Raw genomic sequence first — 14,086 nt, 5'->3', positions numbered from 1 at the left:
TTCAATGTACTAAAAATTGTAACTCTTAAAAATGCCTACGAAAAAGTCAGCGATAACGTGTGTATCATTTACTTCGATACGCTCATAATAACTATATTGAACTATTACAAACTAGTAATAACAAAACTAAGCGTTATTTGCGAAGCCATTTTCTGCATTCCAACATTAATCCTTATTCATATAAATATATTAGTTACCCTGGGAATTTAATATCGATTAAAATTTTCTTTTACACGTTTAGTTTTACCTTCGAATTAATACTTTAAAAGATTTACCGTTTCCAAATCACGTGCAAGTAAATAAAACACGGTTATAAAATAATATATAAATAAACGTTATAAAACAAAGTAACATACTACTATACCTACTTGGCATTTTTTGCCAAGTATATTTCTCAATTTATTTATTAATAAATTGCACCTGTGCTAGGCCGGGATGGGTAGTGTGTATATATTGCGTATATATAATTATAATCTAGCTTAAAATACATATAAATTGATATGGCGCCTCCCCCATTGCCACATCTAGTACTGTATCTATCATAATTTTTATATTTTATATTTAGTTTTATTGGCTACATAAAGAGTATTTGTATTGTATTGTATGTGTTTATTAACAAATAAATTTACATACAACAGATAATCATAAAAAATAGACGACATCATCTCCTTTCTTTTAAGACTTTTATTTCAATGCTCATAAAAATCGTATACATCGTACGGAGTTTAAATTTATTTAATCTGTCGAGAACGATGCTAGCAAGTTTGTATAATAACATTTTGCATATTCGTAAAATTTTCTTGTAAGATTTACAATGGGAATTATTAGCGCATATATTTTAATATACGAACAGTGAAGCCTTGAAGTTATCTACATTTTATACAACAATTCTAATCTTTCTCCTTCTTAAGGTACCGCAAAAGTTTTTATAGACAACTCCCGAAGCCTTTTGCCGGTCTTTGTTCGAGCTCATTTAAAATCAATCGCGGCCATTTTGTTCGAGGATGGGCCGAGACGAGATTTCCGAGAGAATTCTTAATTAAGCTGGCTGAGTCTTTTCAAGTTAATGGAAGCACCCAAATCCTTAGAAGCGAAGTAAATTCGGTCCGACATCGAATCACGACATCGGAAGAACCAAGATTATCACTCGACAAAGTTTTTAAATTAGGAACGGGAAATAAAAGATTTTTTCTCGCACAAAATTCACTTAAAGCTCTTATTATATTTATAAATTATTTTTCTAATATAAGCGATTTTTAATGAAGTTATTATGTGCACTTCGTACAGCAATTTGTTTATAAATAATACTGAGTACTCACTCACACAAATTATTGTGATTAATATTTAATAGCACTATTGATAGTAGATAGTAAGATATAATAAGATATCCTTGAACTATATATATATTTTTTAGTTCTAAGCAAGTCCTGTAGTGGTTTATTAAGTAAAAAATATATCAATAGAAATGTATAATAGTATTTTAATTAGTATATTTTCATATTTGTAAATAAATATGGATGTATGTTTGTTTCGATTTTCTTTAATTAGTTTCGAATAGGACTGATTCTAATATCCGGAATAGAAGTCGATAAATGTTATTAGAGATACCTTTTTTTTATTAATTCAAAAATGCCTATACTTTAAATAAGCCCAAGAAGCGGAACTATAACAAAATAACCGAAAAAATAGTAATAATAATAAATTTTTTACGCGTTATGTTATAATAAATTATTTTTTAATAATATAGTAATCACAGATAACACAAAAGAGACATGGTCCAGTGCCTACAAATCATGAAGATTACAGATTTTATTAAAAAAAAATTAGTTTGGCATGAGCGAAAAACATTGCGAAGAAATGCATCTGCGAATACACTCGAGGTAGCGTGGCAGAATAAGCTCCACGTCGTAACCAAAAGTGAGTTTTAATTATCCAGCAGTGAAAAACTATTATTTTACTATACTTTATGTAAATAATAGTTTTTCACACCAAAACATGTTTAAAATACTCATATTAAATAACTTTTGTGAGAAATAGTCTACATTTTACGTGGTTGGGCATAAATGCTACGCCCTCGCCTGCTTCATTAATGGATGCTTAATTACACTTTGTTCCACTAATATTGGTCTTTTGTTGTACGTTACGAAGTGTCTATTGAAATATAGTTTGTGTTCGTTTTGTGTGTACTTTGGAATTAAGAGTTTAATTACATTGATAAATGGTTTTGTTGATTTTTATACTCGAGTTTTATTTAATTAAGCACAATTTGTTAGTGATATTTTATATCAATTTTAGTATTGTAATAATTATGAAATATAATGATAGTGTCATTATATTTAACATAATTAATAAACGATAGTTCAATAGAAATTGTTTATTTTAATGTTCAAATATAAACTTTAATCTATACTAATATTATAAATGCGAAAGTAACCACGTATGTCTGTCTTGCTCTCTCACGGCCAAACTACGGATCCGAATTAAATGAAATTTTGTATGAAGCAAGCTTGAACTTAATATTATAAATGCGAAAGCAACCATGTATGTCTGTCTTGCTCTCTCACGGTCAAACTACTGATCCGAATTAAATAAAATTTTGTATGAAGCAAGCTTGAACTCGAAGGAAGGACATTAACTACTTTTATACCTGACGACTAACTTGTAAAACGTGACCGAGGCCACGGGCACCAACTAGTCCAATATAAATATTATAAAGAATTGACACAAAACGTTTTCCTTCAGAATACATTTATACAATACTTGTTTTTAATTAAAACAAATATTGGAAATTTCAGTTTAAAATTGAACGCAACCATTCATTCCCTTTATGAAACAAAGTATGGAAAATCCTCAAATGTTCATTTATCACTGTGGTATAATAACAATACTGCCTGCTCCTATTTAGGTATTCGATAGAACGAAATTTTACCCAAAGGTGTATGAAAAGACAAAGCTTTCAAAACACAATAGCGCTAGATTACAATACTCCTAACAACTTAAACGCTTTTACCATAAAGATCAACAAAAGTCATTCATTTGTACATTTGAAACAGGTGTGCCGGATGTCTGTGTGGTTTTTTAACAATGTCCAAATTGTGTCTTCCGTCTGCGGACGAACTTTATACATATTTATGCTATAATGAGACCTTTATCTGTGCATTGTTTTTTTAAGCTTAATCGTGATAGACATTGTTTTTGATGTCAAAGAATGAAATGCTAGTTTAATTTTATTTATAACTAGTTCTGGCCTGCGTATTATGGGCAGGTGTTAGGTACCCAGGTGTTAGGTGCCCTTTACTGTACCCTTGACAACGTTAGTGCATAATTTTATGATATTCGGTTCAGTAGTTAAAGCGTAAAAGCTTAACAAACAAATAAAAGATAACGATCTCACTTTCAAACACTCTCAACTTTCACTTTTATAATATAAATTAGAATAACTTAGTAATCAGAAATCCCTTTGCAATTAAGTCAACCAATTTCATTTAAACAATGTTTTAATGTAAAGAGGTGTTATAATATAGCGTGAGTATCACAGTAGTACCCCAATCCAAACAATAATTTCCACTAATAAAGATATCCTATGTGTTTTATAAAAATGTTACCTTCAAAACGCCATTTACCATTTAATCGAAATGCGTTTAGCCGCTTTGGCACGAAAGAGTATTACAGAATAACGTTACAGTGTAATCCCTCAGGAATCGTGGTTTTCCGGGATAAAATGTAGCCAATGTCACTCGTCGGTCCATAAACTGTCTCTATGCAAAAAACAGGTCGATCCGCTGCGCTGTTGTTGCGCGAAAGAAATACATTACTAACAACATACACATTTGTAATATTAAAGTAGGGATGATTATTATCTTTGAACAAATCAAATGGAAATTAAAAATTTGCATGGAACATGCATTAGTATTTCGTATTGAAAGATATATGTTATGTATATTGTCTTTCATTTCAGGAAATATAAGAAAATATACGGCTGATTTTAATGCTTTAGCCATAAAATAAAAAATAAATAGGTTCGGCATTATTATTAGTTATATTAATTCCTGTATTATTATTGGTAGCAATTTAAAATCTCGACTTAAACGTTCTTCAAGAGAAGGATGCCATAGTTTTTGGCTTAATTTTATTGATAATCGAATGGAGTGGGCTACATGTGTTTTTTAATCAGAGAATCAGAGAGAGATTATAAATATGCTAGATGTGTCAACTAGTCATCATCATCATTTTCAATACAGAAAAATGTAAACAGGTATTAAACAGATTGTCTATTCATCATGGCTGAAAATAAATAAATGCCGGGTAAATAAATCCTATAAAAAATATATGGTTATTTCTAAATAACGTACAGAATATAGTGAGCCTGGCTGTATATCTCTCGCTAGTCATAGTATAGACAAACTTTTAACAACACCTTTGATTTCGAAATTAGAATATCTAATAAAAATAGTCCAGGAGAACATTAATAATTGTTAAGCGAACTGTGTTCAAAATAAATTATTAATTTATATCTAAAGCTACCTCAAAGGTAACTTTGCTATCATGCATGATTTATGAGCGCCATATAAGCTAAACTTATTGTACTTCATTTAAAATGCTTAAAGTTTCATTCTACCCAATTATTATTTACGCATTATGAGACCGAGACCGTATAATGGTTTTCTAGATTTATTGGCTCGTCGAGGGCGCGTTCTGTATATAATTTTACTTGACCACAAATATCTTAACGAGGGCGAACCCTTCTGCAGATAGTTACAATGATTGACTAACAATTTGTCTTAACTCGAGTGTTCCTTTAAAGTTAAGCCGATACAAATGTGCGGTTGACACTGCTAAATGACCTCTCTTACTTTAAATAATGCCTGAATCTTTGTGCGTGATCCCGTTGAGCGTTGTCCGTCAAATAAATCGGGACTAATAAATTGTGAAATATGTAGTTTCTTTGCTTTCTTGAAGTGAAACTTATAAATTCGGTATGACGAGATTATTTTTTTCTGGTTGAATTTACTTGCGACGTTTCGGTATGTAATGATTGAATAAAACATTTATGAAGAAGAAAAAAACACTTATATCTTCTAAAAATAATTGCACGTGATTTACCTTTTCATTTATTATATTTTTTATTATTTACTAAGTAAATTTATATGATGTAGATAAGTGTATTTATATAATGTACTTTTGTCTTTCTATATCTTCTATAAAGTCTTCCATTTGATTTACATTTAATCTCAGACATTATTTACTTTGATTCGCAGTCTCTGGACGTGACGTAAGTATGAGAGGTGAATGAATGTTTACGAATTAAATCCATAAGTTTTAAGACACCAATAAAGTTATAAACCACAAGTTTATGTGATTAATTAACCGGACTGAAAATAAAAATAAAAATAAAAAATAGCTAAAAATATTTTTATCACGGCAAGTATTATGAAAACGAACCAAAACTCTCTGAAATTATACCAAACAATGCTCTAATACCGCATATTTGTCAATTGTACACCGCACAAGATAAGGGATTCAAACTAATAAGTTATGTTAACAATGTTTATTAATGATAAAGTTAGTGAGAAAATACAATGGAAGTATTTCAACGTCGAAATCTACGAAGTTTTATGTTGTTGAGTCGTTCTGAATAACGACTTGTGTTCTGAAAATATACCTATTCTGATGAATTATACCTTTGATTTATAGCTGTAAAATGATTTGCCTTTTAATATTATTTTTAATTTACTTAAATTCACTCAGGTCGACTCAAGTTATCATTTAAATATAATATTTTATGTTCAATTTATTAGTATTCTAAGTGTACAAAACATATTTAGTGAACGGTTGAGTTGTTAATTTATTTATACATTTATATATCTATGTAATTATAAGTTATTTTATTTTATTTATATATTATAACTTTTATATCGAGCAATATCAATGAGCCTCATAAATTTATTCTCGCGAATTGCTTTTTTTTTTATTACCTCGGCCCTCAGATCATTTTACAAGTAACGAAATAAAGATATATAAACGATAAAACTTCCGCTGGTCTACCTACCGCGGTATAGTTATGACACCAAAATGATATTACATAAAACACTTCCAAAACCATATTTTACTTGCATAACGAAAAATAATTGCTCAATTTATTAATTAAGTGATAAAAACGGAATCCCTCTCGATAGTAACTAGGGGGTTAATGTTCCGTAAATATCAATTACGCGGTTCATATTGGGATATTTTGGAGCCAGACGGTAATTGTCCGAACACTATCCAGTCCCCTGATTGCATTGGCGATATACCTAATTTATTTTTATATGCGATATTAGGGGACATGTAATGATTGTGGTACTATTGCAGCGTTATTGCGATTGGTCTATCATATAATGTGCCTATCAGTAATACGGTACTAAACTATAAATCGGATATTTGAACATAATGTACATTGTACGTTTTGCAAAAAAACCTGTTTTTTCTTTATAATATGGGCAACATTGAAGTGCTTATTTAATATGGAAAGGAAAGTATTAAATGGTGTGGAAAAATTCAATTTACGTTAACAGTTACGTGAGCCTTTATTTAACGGAGGATTCTTTGTGATTTGATCGAGATTTAGTTCATCAGTAGTATTATTTAGTAACTGGTAAAATAAAAAAATCTACTAGTGAAAGCATTTAATAGAATAACAGCTGTAATACTACCGTCAAAGAGTAATTCTTTGATATGATTTCTGGTATGTTCGACCTTGAATAATGAGTAATTAGTGTTATTACAAGCACATGGAACATGATATCATAGATCAAATCGTTGGCAGCGCATTGTCGTGTAATGTAAGAAGTTTTTATTTTATACAGTGCTAATGTCTGTGGACAAAGATGACGGCACAGCCAGGCAGTCAAACAAATGGGCCATTATTCAAATCAATAAAATTCCATGTGAAATTACTAAGCGGTAAAGAAAAATTAAATTTACATAAGCAGTTCGCTACGTGATACATTATGTGATAGGTCCTTCGTTTTTAATTTGATTGAGATTTTAATAATTATATTTGTTAAAAGTATTCTATTGTACATATAGTTTTTAAAATAAAAAATAAGTTATCTTTCAGTAGCAAGAATGTATACTGAGAAACGTTTATAAAATAATTTACTATTTAATAATGAAACCGTAATAAAACTACGTAAAGAGAAGTTTAATTAATGACGTACCCACATATAATATTAAAAGATTAATTTGAAAGCTACACTTAAACGCTTCGTGAATTCTTAAAATGAGGAGAAATAAAATATATACATATATTTTTTACGATACTTTATAATACTTTATACTACCACAAATATCGATATATGTATATAGTGGCATCAATATTACGTACATTTTTATATAATTTTATAAAATAATAAATAAAATTATACTGGTGTTGTATGTCTTAGTAAAAAGTCATTCGACGCACACTTAGTAGCTTCTAGAAATATAATGTTTACACAAACAGGAAAGGTTTTCTTTCGTTTTTATACGATTTTCGATTTATTCTGCCATTATACAGGAAACTTGGCCCCTTGAGGCACGCGTCGCCAGTTTGACATGCATTGTATTTGTGATTAATGGCACTTGTAACAACGCAATTTTCTAGGTAAAGTATATGTGTGTAGATTATTAAAAACCTTACCTGACACACGATATCGATTCAACTGACTTTTCATGTGCGTTTATTGAGCGTATTGTAACTGAAGTTCGTTTGTCATTTTCTTTCAAACTATTTTCATTGATGTATATGAATGAATAAATAAATAATTAATAATAATTTGATCAACCTCAGACCTTTGTATGGTCCACGATATCTTGAATAGATGTAAACAAATTTTATTGATTATTTTAAGACCATTATAATTTACGTGATGTTTTATTTACGTGACGACAAAACATTAATTTAAAATTTTCGATATTATTTTAAAATATTATTCAACGCCAATTTTTGGACACAATTAAATTTTTTGTTTGACTGCTATTATTATTTGATACTTCAAAGTAAATAGATTAAATAAATAATAAGAGTGATATGTTTTTTTTATATCTGTCATTATCTGTTGGCATTATTTATAACTACTTGCACATATAATAAAATATTAAATAAATATTCGTGATTCAGAAATTATAAAAAAAGAAACAATTGAATTTAATGATAGAGAAACATTTATTTATTTTTAAATTTAGTATTCATCAATGAGTATTTTATCACACATTCGAAAATCAAATGTGTAAAAAGCTTTATTGGTCTTGTCGTGTTCGGCCTTACAGACCCATTTACCTACTTATGATGATGTAAAATGCGACAATGATAAATGAAAGATACAAAATTATTTGTCGGTCGCTTTCGTGGGTTCGTTTTTATTTAGACAGATAACGAATTAATCTTTTTGTTATTATCCATGGTGTTTTTTAAATATAAACTTTTTTGAGTAAGATTAAATATTCAAAATAATTGTGACAGTTTTAAAAGTTTTTGTTACCTATTTTAATCGTTTTTATAATGAGTCAGTTTTCGACATTCAAATCAATGTGTAGAACGATTTACATTTGTGAACGTTTCTTTCGCCTTGTATAATCCATACTATCCATATTTAATATAAATGCGAAAGTAACTCTGTCTGTCTGTCTGTCTGTCTCGCTTTCACACCAAAACTACTGGAACGATTTAAATGAAATTTGGTATACAAATAGTCTAGAGCCTGAGAAAGGACATAGACATTTCAACCCTTTACACTACTTTTTATTTGGAAAAAAGTAGTGTAAAGGGTTGAAAAGGGGGATGAAAGGTTGTAAGTTGTAGAAAGTATAGTAGGACTAGAAGCATAAAACTTTTATTTTAGTCTGTATACTTATAAACTAACATATCATGACACCCACTAAGGAGCGAATTTTGTAAATTCTACCCCTAAAAGGGTGAAATAGGGGTTGAACGTTTGTATGGAAGTCCGTAATTTTTTAAGTTAGAAACATGAAATTTTATTTGAGGGATACTGATTAAAAATGAGTAGATACTTATTTAAGTGTTTTTGCATATTCTACTCCTACGGGGGTGAAATAAGGGTTGAAAGTTTTCATGGGAGTCAGTCATTTTTTAAGTTAAAAATGATTAAAAATGATTAAATACGTATTTAAGTGTTTCTAGATATTCTATATTAAAGTATTTTCTTATTATGTAAATATTTTATCAACTCAAAGCTATAACGAAATAAAAGCATTCCAATCTCATATCCATTGGATTGAAACACATGCCTAGTTGGCAGCATCAAAGTGAAGATAATGGAGACAAAACAAACCGACTAATGTACCATATTTGGTTTCAGGACAAACAGACATACGCTAGTGTCGTGTTACAAACATGCTGCCAAAGGATCATGAATACATGTGTTTGTTCAGTCACAAGCAACACACGCTACGGTAAGGGTTCGAACGATATTTTCACTATTAAAATATTATTAGCCGATATACTATGGATAAGTTTTAAAATAACTCTATATTTAATTCAAAGACTCCATATATTAATACATTTAATTTAATTTTTGATGGGAAACAATTACGAAATGGTTAATAATTGTTATTATATACTATAATATATTTGGTTTTTTTTTTTGTAAAAATTGGAATGAGATGCAACATATTTACTATCTTGCTTAAATATTCTTTTTAGAGTAGGAAGAGGTTTGGAAACGAAATATTTCACGTAACCACTTAACGTTTCTTTCGCGTATCCATCACTGTGACAGACCGACGTTTGAGTGATCCAACAAAAGTAAAAACGAAATCTTTTGCAACAAACGCGAGGAAATTTTAAGTTATTCGTTTTGAATTATATTTATATTAAATATATTTACTTTTATATCATAACAGTCCAATTCAGGATAACATGATTGCGACACAAGATCGCGTGACTCGGTAACAGCGCGAAGCGGAAGCCGGAAACGCTATCGTTAGCCGTTCTTCGAAAACCTTCAAAATCAACCTTTGTTTGAATTTCGAACAAACTTGTACAATCTTTGTACAAAACACATAAATAATTATCTATAAGTTTTAAAATACTAGCACTACTCACTTAAACTGTGACTAGATTTTTATTTGCAAGCAAATAGAGTCAAATAGTTAATCACTTTGTAGAGTTTGTTAGAAAAATAAAACTTACCTTTAAAATCCATTAATAATAAAACTAATTAGTTCTGACTAGGAAGTTAGGATATACAAAATTATTGAATAGGAAAGATAGCTAAAGTATTCATTTTACAAATTTTATTTAGGTTAACAACGATCATACCTTATATAATTATTTTAACCGGAGTTGCATCTGCTGTTGTAAGTGATTGACCAAAATAATAAAAAAAACGTGGTCACAATCCGATACATAACATAAACATAAACATAATCAGCCTGTAAATTTCCCACTGCTGGGCTAAGGCCTCCTCTCCCGTTGAGGAGAAGGTATGGAGCATATTCCACCACGCTGCTCCAATGCGGGTTGGTGGAATACACATGTGGCAGAATTTCGTTGAAATTAGACACATGCAGGTTTCCTCACGATGTTTTCCTTCACCGCCGAGCACGAGATGAATTATAAACAAATTAAGCACATGTAAATTCAGTGGTGCCTGCCTGGGTTTGAACCCGAAATCATCGGTTAAGATGCACGCGTTCTAACCACTGGGCCATCTCGGCCCACAATACATTACTAATAATATAACCGAAATTTAGTTAGATTAATCTACACTCGGATTTCATTTAAATCTATGTAACTACGATCTATATTATGATTGGTCGATCTTTCACTCGAATGGCACACTATATTCAATTAATGCGTGCTCCGGATGTAAAGTGATAAATGATTTACAGTTCACATTAAAGGTAATCCCCACTTTCGTCGTATATATAGAATAGACTTTTGAAAACATCCTGACAAATCGTTTTTAAGCGCCGTTCTGACTGCTAGATAACTCTGCAATGCACAAAGCCTTGCATCTACATAATCGATGGGTTATTGGCATTCCCCCTTTACTTCTAAATTGCAAATTTTCCGCACGATTTCCCTTCACGGAATAAATTTACAACTCGCGAAATGTAACGTAAATATTTCCGTTTATTTTTGCTTGCGCTGCTCAAGTAACTACTTAAATATTCAACTTAGGCTACAGTTTTCCTCTTGTGAAGTTCGAATTAGCGATTGAATTTTACTTTTTAGTAGTACATGTAAAGCCGAGGTGGCCCAGTGGTTAGAACGCGATGATTTCGAGTTCAAACCCAGGCAAGCACCACTGAATTTTCATGTGCTTAATTCGTGTTTATAATTCAACTCGTGCTCGGCGGTGAAGGAACACATCGCGAGGAAACCTGCATGTGCCAAATTGCAATGAAATTCTGCCACATGTGTATTCCACCAACCCGCATTGGAGCAGCGTGGTGGAATATGCTCCAAACCTCCTCAAAGAGAGAGAAGGCCTTAGCCCAGCACTGGGAAATTTACCGGCTGTTAATGTAATGTTTAATGTAGTACATTTAAAAACTAGGGTAATACATATCATTGAGTTAAAATAATACTATAACATACGTAGATATATTTGATAATAATTTAGAAACTATAAAGTAATAAGGATCTATTATCGTCCATAAATTCTACATCAAACGAAGATTCATTTATTAGTATTATCTTATCATATAATAAACAAAAGTAATTGCCTAATTCTTAAGGGTCGGGCCAGTCCGTGGAGTTCCCTAAATTTATGATTCTTTTATTCGCTGTAAATCTAAACTAAGGGTTGGTAGGTAAATAATGTTCTATTTAATTACGTACGCATGTATTTTATTAACCAAATACATTTTTCTTGTTTAAAAGGATAATTGTTATAAATGAATATTCAAATATATATTTTATATTCGTGGTGAAGATGCAAATGACGTCCTGATAGTAAATCACCACTGTACATATATACCTACTGTAAAAAATTAAAAGTATGTAACGTATGGGCCACCAACTATGGAAGATTAGATCCCATATATGTAGTTATACTAACTCACTCGGCATATAAACCAAAATAAAAATATATTTTGTGTAATTAAATTCTTGCGAGCATTTTTGAATCGTCGTATTGTGCTTAGTGTCCCCCTAATATATAAGAGCGCCAAGATCATTGGTTTCACGCACGTCCCGGCTTTGGAATGCTTATCTTTTCAAAGGTTTTCTCGAAGCGGTAATATATAGAAATTTTCAAACATCCACTGTTCAGGTTTCTTCAAGCCCGGAAATGCGTTAACAACTCCTTTATGTTGGCGAAAGTGACTAAATCGACATTAGGTTGAGCTTTTAACCCTTGAACGTTTCATAATAAAAAAAAAACTTTATTTAAAGAAATATATTTTAAATGTCAAGCTACCAATTCGGTATTGACCGTTGTGGACGTATAAAAACCACTTACTTAAATACATAAGTGTATTTCAATAAATTTAACTCATTCCTCCTAAGGAGTATCTGAAAGAAGATAAGAGAGTGTTATATACCAAATAAGTTTTTATTCATAGCGTTTTATAAAACATATCGAAGTAAATCACAAACGTCGATTTATCGCCACATCTAAAATGGTTATAAAACATAGCTGTAAACATCGGTTTTCGTTTCAGCTGTGGAGTCACGTGCCGCTTCCTTGGCATTTTATTGGAGATAGATTTATGACTTTCCATTTTAAATACATAGTATCTCACGTACCCGTCGCTATCATATTGCGTCCAGCGTTATGTGAATTATCATAACTTTTTATTATGATAAAAGTGACTCGGAATTTAAACTTTAGGTGCAATGAATAAAATGTTTTTGACTTATACAACAACCATAATGAAAACAAAAGTTAGCTAAACAGATATATTATAAAATATTTATATATACAGTATAAATAACTATTCCAGTATAGTTTAAAAATATTAATATGCAAGTTTTTAGACAGATACTTATTACAGCCACTTCATAGTTTGAAAACTCATTTTAATAATCTACTTATATTTAATATACTACTTATATAAGTATACATGTATCGTTTACAGGTTGCATTAAATGATATTTATGTATTATTTTAATATGCAAATATTTGTTACAAAATATTTAATTGAGCCAATTTAAAAAATATCAATTATAATTTAAAAAATCTTGTTTTCTTTCATAAATAGTTCGACCCACTACTTTCGAAAATCTTTAAATAAAGTCAAAATTTAAAGGAATTCACAAAGTCACGAGAAGTCGACACAATGGGACTTTAAAGTAATTATTATTATTATTATAGATCTGGAAAACCCTGTTAGATTATTCATGCCCTTGAATGAATCTTACATGAAATGTATATATGTTTATAAATAAATAGAATTTCATAAATGAGATTTTACCTATTGTCACCGGTAGAAATATTTTACAAAAAAAAAAAACAAAAGCCATTATATATTTCCACAAAGTGATATGCGATATCAAACATAATAAATATAACATTCAAAGGATACACGCATCAGTAGAGTAACAACGTAAGTCATTTTTCAACATTTCACGAATGAGATACGACATAAGTTCTCACAGAATAACACTGAATAACTAAAAATGTGTGACTTGTTTAAAAATTTATAGTAAAGTAAGTATAATGTAATTCATTTAAAATACAGCAAATAGTGCACAAATATAAAACGTATATAATCATTCATAGTAATACTACGATAAGATCTTTTCGTATTCAGTCGCTACCAACCTAACGCTAATACATCACACTGCACGTCCTAAGCCATTTCTCTTATTCGTACTTTTAGACATAATATTATGTGTATTTTATGTAAACTACTACAATTCATTCTTTAATGTTTGAGACAATATTTTATATATAAAGGACTTTCAGTTGTTACGTCTTTTAATTTAAGGATGTATATTATATTTGCATAAAATCATTCGAAATTCAAATACTTCAAATATTAAAAGCAATGTTTTGTAGTAGAATAAGTGACGAGTGGATGGTAGCTTCGAAGACGGCTCTGCCCAAATCCCTACCATAGATCTACCGTTACCTCTTACCCAATACGAAAT

The sequence above is a fragment of the Vanessa tameamea genome, chromosome 12 (assembly GCF_037043105.1).
Source record: "Vanessa tameamea isolate UH-Manoa-2023 chromosome 12, ilVanTame1 primary haplotype, whole genome shotgun sequence".
NCBI classification, from domain to species: Eukaryota; Metazoa; Arthropoda; class Insecta; order Lepidoptera; family Nymphalidae; genus Vanessa; species Vanessa tameamea.
The sequence above is the reverse complement of the archived record's forward strand: the minus strand, read 5'-3'. Positions refer to the sequence as shown.